The 11,138-nt window shown below is 37.2% G+C and overlaps 1 long non-coding RNA gene across 1 annotated transcript; it reads right to left on the bottom strand.

Annotated features, from left to right (window-relative positions):
- Positions 1 to 6,354: 6,354 nt before the first annotated feature.
- LOC146761924 (uncharacterized) lies at positions 6,355 to 10,128 on the bottom strand. The gene is made up of 2 exons (XR_014943526.1): positions 9,648 to 10,128; positions 6,355 to 7,013 (listed from the first exon to the last, which is right to left on the bottom strand). It is a non-coding gene; the product is annotated as an uncharacterized LOC146761924 (long non-coding RNA).
- Positions 10,129 to 11,138: the final 1,010 nt, after the last annotated feature.

Genomic DNA, 11,138 nt, shown 5'->3' with positions numbered 1-11,138 from the left:
AGAAAACAAAGAGAAGTGACCCAAAATAGGTACTGGGGCTGTATCAGTGTTCTCTTCACTTTCTGAAGGCAATGAACCTTTTGAAACAAAAAGATCCTAAAGATCCTAGAGATCATAGTCAAGAAAAAAGATACAGTTTGCAAATAGGCTGAAGAGTTTTGGTTGGTTAGTTTTATTTCTTTACTAAATTTGATTCAATATTCTCTTTGAAAGAATACTTCAAGCTTTGCGGGCCTCAAATAGGGAGAATACCTTGTACCTGGTACTTTACCCTGAGCTACATTATCTTAGGGATAAACTGTTAAATAGCCTTAGTTTCTCATTATTACTTGTGACTGCTTATAATAAAAAGCCCACAGCCAAGTAAATAAAAGTATCCAGATGGATGGGAAAAAAAACGGTAGAAGAAATGAATTTCATTTTCAGTTGTCCCAAGGAGCTTTTATCAGTGTTAAGGAGCAGAATGCTTATAAAAAATCTTGTCAGCATCCTTTTAAATGTGCCATTCTTATAGAAGATATGCAAAAATATCATAAATTAAGTTCCTGTAGATCTTGCATACTGAGTGGGCTTTTGGAAGCTATGCATGCTTCAGCAGCAGGGTACCTGGTAATACCTACAAGCCCAGAAAGTATCCCTTAAAAGAGAGATTTCTATCTGCCATGTATGGAAGAGAAGCGTGTTGAGCTGAAAATGTTTGTTTTGGGAAGTCTGTTTTCTCCTGTTAAGTGGAGCTTTCCTTCCATCCTAATAGAAAGATGAACGTAATGCGTACTGCCTCATGTGGCTCTGTGTGTCCCAGGAATACTACAAATACAGTGTACAACTACAAGACTCCATCTGGCTGTTAAATTAGAGCCCAATGTGACAACTGATTGTTATGCAAAAGCAATTGATTAGATTTTTTATGTCCCTCAACAAACTGACTCCATTGTAATGAGTATAATATTTCTTTCTTCCTTTTATATATTTTTTTCCTTTTGCTGTACTGCTTACAATTTATTTTGTTGTTTTTCAGTTCTGGCACCAAACTCTGCAGACTATCAAACAGCCTTGCCAAGAGGAAGATACACCACTCTGGGAGCTTGATGTATTGTGAAAGGCTTCTGGGTGGCTTGGCAGCAACTGCCAAACACAGTTGATTATGCTGTGTTCAGACAGAATTTTTGAGTAGTCTTGTTAACCTTCTCTCTAAAATGATTGGAAATTGAATATTAAAACATGAATTTGAGTTACTAACTATTCATCTCTTCACAACTTGTAAGTTGTTATACTCTTCCATTTTTAAAGCTTTCCTCTTAAAATGAGATGAACTCTTAGAAGAATGAGTCTCCTCAGTTTTGCATAGCCTAAGCAGGACGGTTCAGGGGAAAGTGGATTTGTGAATTTTACAGAACTGCCACTCTTGGTATCTGAGCTGCCCCCAATATCAAATTCTGGAATAAGTGCTCTCCAGTGAATTTCTCCACATTTCTCTTGATGCTTGAGAGAAGAACGAGGGCCTCAGAGATGGATTTTTCCTGGTATTATACAGACTCTTAGTGAGCTGAAGTGTAAATAAAGCTGCTTTTGTTCTGTTTGCCCTGTATTAGGTGGTAACTTCTTTATGTTTACAGGAAATGAAAACTGCTATACATGTTCTCTTAGTGTCCAGTGAGAATTTATAGACATAATGTATCAAGGCTATACATTATCTGCTCAAGATATTAAAACTCAACCTAAATATGAAAAGGAGAATCACAAAGAAAAAGGAAAGGAATATAAATACTTATCACCTGTTAGAGACATTATATTTTTCTAAACCTGACAAATTTGGTTCAGATTCAGAATTCCTCACAGTCTGCCTGATTCAGAGAGGTTTAAATCCATTAACACTAAAAAGCAACAAAGTAAGTGGAATTCTGTTCTCCTTTATGCCGTATCTTCATCCTCTCAAATATAAGCCAGGCCTATTTTAAATGAGTTTCTGAATGCAATTTCTTCATGCAGAGATATAGTAACATGTTTCTTTCCCCGGTATTAGGAAGCAAATATCTCCCTTGCTTGCAGCTGAATTATACTATTCGAGGAAAAATTAGCAAAAGCATTTTAGTCACAGACTAATATGTGTAAATACATACATCCCACCAGCAATAGGAATACTTCTCAGCATGCTAAACAAGTCACCCTCTTATGTTCTGTATGAGTCAAGGGCCCTGTACATCAGCAGTTACCACACAAGAAAGGCAGAGTGACATAGCTGGTTCTCAAGCTGAAATTGAGACCTACTACTCCATAGGCTGATTTTGAATTCATGTTCTCAGAAGTCATCAATCATAGTTTCACTAACTGCTCTTTCAAAAAGAACAGAGTAAGAATGTTCCTCTTTTTTTCAGATCTCTCTGACCGTCAACTTTACTTTGCTGATTTCTTTGCAGTCAGTCTCACTGCCACTGCCAGCAGCACATGCAAAGCCCAGAAGGTACTGGCTCTTTTGCCTTCTCACTGAGCTCTCTTGAAATAGAGCTATAATTCCAAGTAGTTTGGTGAGTACACCTGATACAATTTTAGGCACACACAGAACTTTCTTTCCTAACTGCTGCTGAGGCTCACTGGCTTATTTAAACCCCTCGTTCACAGTCTCAAAAGTAATTCTTGCACCTGTCTAGAGCACCAAAGCATCTAAGAAGGGGAGCTGAAATTGAAGAAATTTTATATTTAAAAAAATAATACTTTTCTTCATTAAGCACTTCAGCAAATGAATATGAAAATGAACAATTTACGAATTTCTCCAAGAGAAAGAAATTCAAATACTGTTGTTTTTTTTTTTTTACCTATGTGGAAAGAGAAGGGCAGAGGATCTGAATTCAGGTAAGTGAGCTTATAGAGTATCAAGAGCCCAGACAAACAAACTGGCAGACTCAGTTTTGCAGGAGACTAAACCCCTCTCAAAACTTAGCCCTTAATCTCTGAACGAGTGCTGTGTAACTGGGACATCACAGAGGGAAGCATATCATGTGGAAGTTTTATATGGATGACTTGACCATAACCTTCTTTAAAAGCCAGAAAATACTAAGAAGCTAACTGTCTAAAGAGCTTAACTCTCAGTTGTGCTAAAAAAGCACAGCATTCTCACCACAGAGTAGAGTAACTACTCTCATGCCTATCTTAGGCAGTAACACAAATATGTTCAGTATCAGTATGTTCTGATTAGTTTAAAGCATGCTTTCTTCTTGTAGATTAGGCTGATTTATTAAGCCCCAAGTACTCTTCTGTCCAACCTGCATTATTAGACTTTTCCAATGGGAAGGAGTCCCAAAGATTTCAGTGTAGCAGTGGTTTGTTTGAGCTGCACACCTTTTTACAAGTGATGCCTTCATTCTGAGTCACACCATCAGTCTTATTAATAAAATCAGTCTTGCTGGCTTTAATCCTCATAGTCCTGCAGCACCTCCTCTCTAAGGGACTACAAACTGGATACCTTTCTTCTGAGGTTTCCAGAACTTTAAAGCAAATCCATTTAAACTTACCCGGGAGTGTAATAAACAAACTAACTAACAAATAATAGTAGCTGAGAATCTCATTCTGTCTTTTTAAACATGTGTATCACAACTGTGTATTTTCTTATGAATGCTTAGTTTTTTGTCAGTAGCAATGGGTGAAAAGAAGAGAATCGTCTCTTCATTCATGAGAGTGCATATTTTGGAGCAAAGACACAGCACAGTCCTTGTTTCAGCAAAGTCAAGAGGACATTTGTCATTGGCTTTCATCAGTCCAGGAGTGACTAATACTAGCATTGTATAACTACTGTATTGCAAGAAAAAGTAGTCCGGCAATGAAATGGATACAGGTATCACCTACTCAGGAAACCTGACATAGGGTTATTGTTATTTGAAAGTGCAAATACATACTGTAATGTGTACCACATGTTGAAGTTTTCAGCAACAATATTCTTCAGCTTTAATTTTACTGCCAGAGCATCAATTCCACCAAAGGCTGTGGGGGTAACAGTTCCAGTATTAGAGCCATCACAAATAGTAGCACCCTTAAATCCAGTGTGCTTTGCAGAAGTATACAGTTGAAATTAAATTTCTCCACCATATGAAAAATTGAAATACTTAAGTAATAACATTCAGCAACATCATCTGCCATCTGATAGTGCACAGAAACTGGGCAATTATGTTTCGCCTCGGGTGGCTAATAGGCCCATTTCAAATTTCAGGCATTATCAGATAATAACACTGCCTGCATCTGAGTATGTTATTATAATTATTAACCGTAAAGAAATGGGGGGAGGGGGATTGTTTTTAATTATTTAATTTTGAAGTGCAATAAGATAAGTTCATTGTTCCCCATGAGCTAACACTGAGAGACCAAGTGCTGGCATTGCTGCAAATTTAACTCAGTTCAGACTGACTTGTTTTCAGATTCATAAAACCTTATCATTGCTATTTGGAATAAGTGGGTCTCAGAGCAGTGAGACTTGCCTAGAAACATTACACAGAAATAAAAATGGTAATGGGACCAGACACTCAGAGTAATTTTCTACTAGAAGCCAGTTTACTTCTGATATCGTAGTTAAAAAGTGTGGTCAGAGTTCCCGTTTTAGAATGATTACTATATTTTAATTATTTAGCATTCAAACTCTTCTTGGGATGTGGATTTTCAAATCCAGAATGAAACAAAATCTGGAAGAGATCAGAAACATCCTTTGTGTTTATAAATGCCAAAATATAGGGCTACAAAAATATATAAGATTAAAAAGAAGACAAATAGCCTATGGGAATAGAGGCCCTTACTCAGTGTTGCACTGCCAGCAGTTTGATTCTGTGGCCTGGATGAAAATATATAAAGGCAATATTCAGCTGATTTGACCAATATCACACCCTTCCATTTCTGTACCCATGGCAGAAATGATGTAACACCTGGTTGTAACACAGAATTAGGCTTTCTAGCTTTATAAATGATTCAGCACATGGAAGGAATACTAAGTATATTCTTTCCTACAGAAAGGAATGGAAAATTTAACAGAAAAATTATTAATTACAATTAGACAGAACAGAATCTGTATATCTAGAAGACTCCACACCTCTTCATTTACTGCTTCTGAGATACTGGTATAACTCAAAGCTCAAGGCTAAGAGAAGGCAAGGAAAGTTCTTTTAGTAATTGCTTTTTAAAAATTGGAATTTTCTGGCAGTCTGTAGGAAAAGCTTCAAAAATACTGCAGTGAATTTACACTTTTGACCCAAACACAAGAAGATATTAAGAAAATACTAATGATTTAAATCTTTTTCATTATTTCATGCGAGTCTGCTCATTTAGAGTCTCAAAGGTCATTTAGCACACAAAAGCACTATCATGCATGAGAATTGACTGCTGTGTAAAAATGTATTTAACACAGTTGCACAAAACAAATATATAAATAAATAAAATAGACAGTTAGAAACAGTATCTTTCTAATCACCTGGGGGCAAACAATTCTCCTTTTGAATGATTGCTGTAATGCACATCAAACTCCCACCCTCAGGTTTGCCAGGGTCTCACCATCCCCCCAGCTTCCATATGAACCATTTCACAGGCCAACTTAATGCCTCTTCCACCATCATCATGTCTGTGAATATGCTACAAATAACAGCATTTGTCTGTAAAATACAGAAATGAATAATTTCATTTTTGAGTATCCACTGCTCTACAAATACTGCAGCTACCTCATAGAATCATAGAATTACCCAGGTTGGAAAGGACCTCAAAGATCATCAAGTCCAACCACAGCCTAACCATAGCACCCTAACTCTAACAACCCTCTGCTAAATCATATCTCTGAGCAAAAATGAAAGATAATAAATACAACTACCAAAACAAGAAAAGATTTCTGCCCTTTGCAGTGTAAAATGTGGACTGTGAAGGAGACTTATGTCACCAAGCAGCCAGGCACTGCTCCTCCAGATTCCTCCAAAGCAGAGTTATTCTCCCTCCCTAAAGGCTGCTGTGCTGGCTGAAATGCAGCACTTCATGTTTTTCCACTAACTAATCTTAAGTACACATGTGGATTTAGTTGTAAGGGATAAGGCAAGCAGATTGTGAGGACTCTAACTCAGCTGCAGCTGGTTTGATGGAGAACAGGACCCCCTTTGGAACCTTCCCCCATGAGCTTTCACAAAACAGCCTTGTGAGCACTCATAATGTCAGTGCCAGCACTCTGCAACTCTTCTCACCCCATGCTCCAAGAAACTGTAAGGTTGTCTCCAATGCTTTGTTCCTGAGCTGCCTGAATTTGGCAGTCCAGCTAGTCTAATCTTTGCAGCCAGATGGTATGCAAAGTGAGGAACTCAATAATGGAGAGGATTCCCCCATGCATCTACAGGAAACCAGTCAACCAGAAAAGGCTTTATTCAAGGTTATAAAAGTTGAGAATATCTGTAACAGAGAGAGATCAAGACATAATTGTAAATATAATTGTAAGGGTGCAGATACTTTAGCCACCATGAGACAAGGACAGCTTGCCTTCCCTGGGTCTGCACAGAAACTACCAGGGGATTCTTGAAAAGATATTTTTCTAGGGCCTCACCAAGTAGTTTTTGAGTAGGATCTATGGAGTTATTTCGTGCTTCAGCCTTTCAGTTCCACAAAAAAGGTACATGGAAGGGCAGTAGAAATTTTCCATTGCTGCAAAGCATAGCAGGTTCGCAAACACTTTTTTTTTAATTACATTATTGGTAGGGTACTTGGCAAATTCTGAATGGCAGATTACTTGTTAGCTTGCAAACACTCCTTATACTGAATTTTTAAGATATTCAACTTGATTTACTCTGAGGTCAAAGTAAACCTACAAATTACATCTTCCAAGCATTCATAGCAATGTCGCTTTTTGATCCTTCGATGTCTGCTCTTCCTATCATTGTGAAGCAGAATTCACCAAGCGTTGGATTGTTCACCCACTAATAGGGAATGTGAGCTGGATTTAGACCGTCGTGAGGCAGGTTAGTTTTACCCTACTGATGATGTGTCGTTGCACTAGTAATCTTAGTAATCTTGGAAGAAAAAAAAAAAAAAGAAAAGAAACATTAGCAGAAATAAAACTATTTAGTGTAACCAATCTCCTCAGCCATAGAAGAAATTTCCTCTCCTTCTCACTCCCCTCCTCCTCAGTATTCTGAAGTGGCACTGGCCCAAGATACAACAATTCATTTTGTTCAGTGACCAAACACACCCCATTCCTGGAGGATCAACTTGAGCTGCTGCACAGTCAGAACCAATTCGTGAAACTGACATCCGAGCACCCTCTGAAGGCTGCAGTACCTGGGGTGCCTGAAATGCCATTATCTCTCCCTGTAAGTGGTGAATCTCAAGAGGTAGAATTACTTTTTCCCTGGCCTGTTTTCAGTGGCAACACATCAGGTTTTAATTGCCTAAAAGGGTCTTAAATTTAAAATGCTTTTCCAGGTTCTTGGATAATTTAAGTCCTCAACTAGTTCATTAAAAGGCCATTTGCGATGAGGCAGGCTGGTGCAGCTCTCACTTAGCACACTCAGAATGGAAGTAAACAACACCCGCTCTGTGTGATGCGGAGCACAAATGCTTCTGAACATGCACAGTGGTGGCAGAGGGGCAGGAACAGGCAGGGTGTGGCTAAAGGGCTTAACTCTTGCTTGAACAAATATATAAGGTGAAAAATCCTGGCTTTAGCAAAGTCAGTGGCAAAATTCCCATAGCTTTCAGTGGAATAAGATTTTTCTCTCACAGTAACTCAATTAGTTCCAGAGGGTTCCTACAGAGTGCAGACTTTAAGGGGGCGTTGTAAATAGATACATAAGGATCCAGTATAACTCAACAGAAAAACATAAGCCCAATAGAGCAACAACATGCAGTAGATACATACTTTGTCTAGATGTCTTCCTTGGTGTTTTGTGTTTTCAGGGTGTGTTATGCTTGTAATTGGGTATTACTTTGAAATTATTAGATACATGAGTGGAAAACTAATTTAAAAAAGAATGCAAGAGATCATTGAAATCAGTTTTCTGATGGATGTAAATGGCCCTCTAATAAAAATGGAAAAGCTGCATTCTCAAGACATTTGGGACTGACTTGGAGAGGGAGAGGTAACTAACTAGCATCAATAACCTCTTGTACAAGTTCTGCTTTCCATATGAGATTTATCTATGAATATAATATTTAAAAATTTGGAAAATATTAATACTTTCCAAGGTTTGGGATATAGTAGTTAAGAAAATAACATTAGAAAAGATCATCTTACTTCTAACGACTATATATATGTACATGTGTGTAGGTAGGTGTTACTCACAGACAGCACTCTCTATTCATATATATGTATATATGCAGCAGTAATGAGATCCATAATGCAGCCACCCAAATCGTTCTGACATGAACGCACATATGCTGTGCACACTAACCTCCTGAATGTTGCAGACCCTGACTGCAGACATTTTGCCAGCCAGGACTGCTTAAAAATTCCAATTTCTAATGTCAACTGTTTCATTAACAATTATCCTGGGCACTTACACAGCTGATTATGGGATAACCAACTTTTTCTGAATGCTCCCTTACCTGAAAGGCCGTATATTATTGGTATCACACATTCTTGACTCAACTTTGGCAATGTAAAAGTGATGAAAAGTGTTGGTGTGCAGTTTAGCCTAATCTTCTGCTATTCAAATGTTAGATGTTGCTGATAGCTCTAATGATTTTTTCAAGTATTTGACTTTTGGCTCTTAGGTAAATTCAAGGTGAAATCTGGATGCAGGCTGAAGCTTACTCTATTGTTATGGTGGTGAAGCATGACTGTTTATCTACAAATGTCTAGGTTCTTATACTTCTTGATTTATTTCTTTCCATCACAATTCAAATTAAACAGTCTGTTTAGCTTCTGGTCACACATTTCTTGGGGAGACTGAAATAGGAAATGTCCTTTTAAATTCTCTTATTTTTTAAAGTCTATCTGTTTCCTTTCTCCCCTCCTTTTGAAAACTTAAGCATGTTCATAAAAGTGGTCAATTCTTGCTTTCTTTTCTCTTGAACATGTACAGTTTTTCTGTTTTCCTTTTCTTACTTTTAACTGTCACTATGCTATACAAGAAAATAACAAGAAAATGATCCATCTCTGAACTGGTTGCTTGTCACTAAACCTAAAATATATTTGAACTGCAGTTTCTTTTTCTGGATGGCTCATCTTCATCTTCAATTAAAGAAAAAGTAAATGCATAATGCCTAGCAAACTCCATCTATCTTTATGTTTTGATACCATTCATTCAAATATGAATATTTTTCTTTGTTCATTTAGACACTAAATCAATGCAATAAATCCAAAGATCTACTGGGGTTTACATGTACGGAATTCGTGTTTTTGTTTCTTTTAAAAATGTGTCAAAACAAATGATATTAAGATAGTTAGGCCATAGGACTTCAGAAAAGAGAGCATAGTTTCCATTGCAGGCAATTCAAGATGCTTTACAATACTATTCAAACATCTAAGATAGTGAAGGATCAAACTTGAAGAGTTAAATGCTAAATGTGAGATTACTTGAAGCTGTCTGTACCTTCCTCCCAGTGAAGGCAATACGAATATACACAGAGGATTAACATCCTTAATACTGACAATATATATCTTCTTTCATGCTATGCTTCAGTTTCCAATCAGTTCAATTTACCTTTGCATTCTTTCTTCATCCATGAACTGGATCATAATTTTTGGCCCTCTTTCTCCTCCAGATAATTACAGTCCTCTTGGAGACAATGTCTCTTCTGCTTTGGTTGTAAAATTTTCCAGTTAGATTTGTAATACAAGATGAAATTACATTTCCATACATTTCTCCTGCTAGCTCTCCCAGCTTTCATGCTTTGCAGCTTTATAAGCTGAACTCACAGCATTTATTTTAAGCACAGTCCTTCCTATCTCTGTTCAACCCTGTCATTTTCAGCCCCTCAGGGTAGTTCACACTGGAATAGCATAGAAAGGATCTAGTAAAAATGAACAGAAAATATTCTATACATTTGCATATTTTCTCTTTTAAAAAATATTTTTTTTTCAGGTTGCTTAATGTCTTCTTCATATTGCGAGTGTCTTTTGTGTTGGAGTCATTTATGAAATCCCTGCTGAAGAATTTGATCTTGCAAATAGTCAGCTGGAGACTAGAATAGATGAGAAATAATATCATTACAATGCAGTAATGTGTTAATAGCACCGTTACAGCTTTGTAATTCCTACTGTTCTCATATCCCTGGTCTGCTATATTCTGATTTTTCCTTGCACTAAAGGAATTGCTATAGCAACATACCTTCAAACATGTATGATTAATATTTTATATGCCCATGACTGACTAGATATTTGTTCTAGACATAGCATATTGAAAAACAAGATGGAATACCTGCCAGGAATCCATACAACAGAAACAGATTTATACTGGGAGAAAAATAAATCATAAATTGAATAAGAACAAGAGAAAATCCAATTTCATAGATTCAGAATACAGACAGGTTGATAAAATATGCTGCAGAGCTTTGATCTCTCTGGTATATCAGCATTATTCTAAAGAACAGCAAATGTCACAAGCCATTTTAGTGTTACTTAAAGAATATATGTATTATTTTTTCCACATAGGAAAATAACTGCATCACTTACCGTTTTTTTCAGCTGAGGACAGATGCCTCTATCCTGCAGGAAGATGCTTTTTCAGACCTCAGAGTAGATAAAGATGTCTCATTCTGGGAACCTGAGTTGCAATCACATTTTCAAATCCAACCTTAAATGCACCATCAGATCTACAATAGAGGAGTTGTGAATATTTGTGCTACTGATTAATCTTAGCTTTGCTTGGTATCATTCTGAGTTTCTAGTAACTGACTATTCAGGGCAGGTAATAAGAAGCATAAACTTAGAATGATAGTTGCTGGTGGCCAATTAATCTCCTTGTCAGAGGTCTACCAGTTTGCACGATGGTTTTAATTGCAAGAACTTCCTCATCTCTTAAGAAAATAATCACCGGAGTCTCATTGATCAGAGCCTCAATGCAGAGGCTGAGGCAGCACTTGAGAACAAAACTGCCTTATTGGCTACAAATTGAAGTTGCCACAACTCACATACTCATGAAGAGGCCTACATGCCACATACTGTCAGCTTATAAAATAGAGTGTTGGGACTA

The sequence above is a fragment of the Coturnix japonica genome, chromosome 2, assembly GCF_054131305.1.
Source record: "Coturnix japonica strain WE chromosome 2, WE-NBRP24, whole genome shotgun sequence".
In the NCBI taxonomy this organism is placed as follows: Eukaryota; Metazoa; Chordata; class Aves; order Galliformes; family Phasianidae; genus Coturnix; species Coturnix japonica.
The sequence above is the reverse complement of the archived record's forward strand: the minus strand, read 5'-3'. Positions and strand labels throughout refer to the sequence as shown.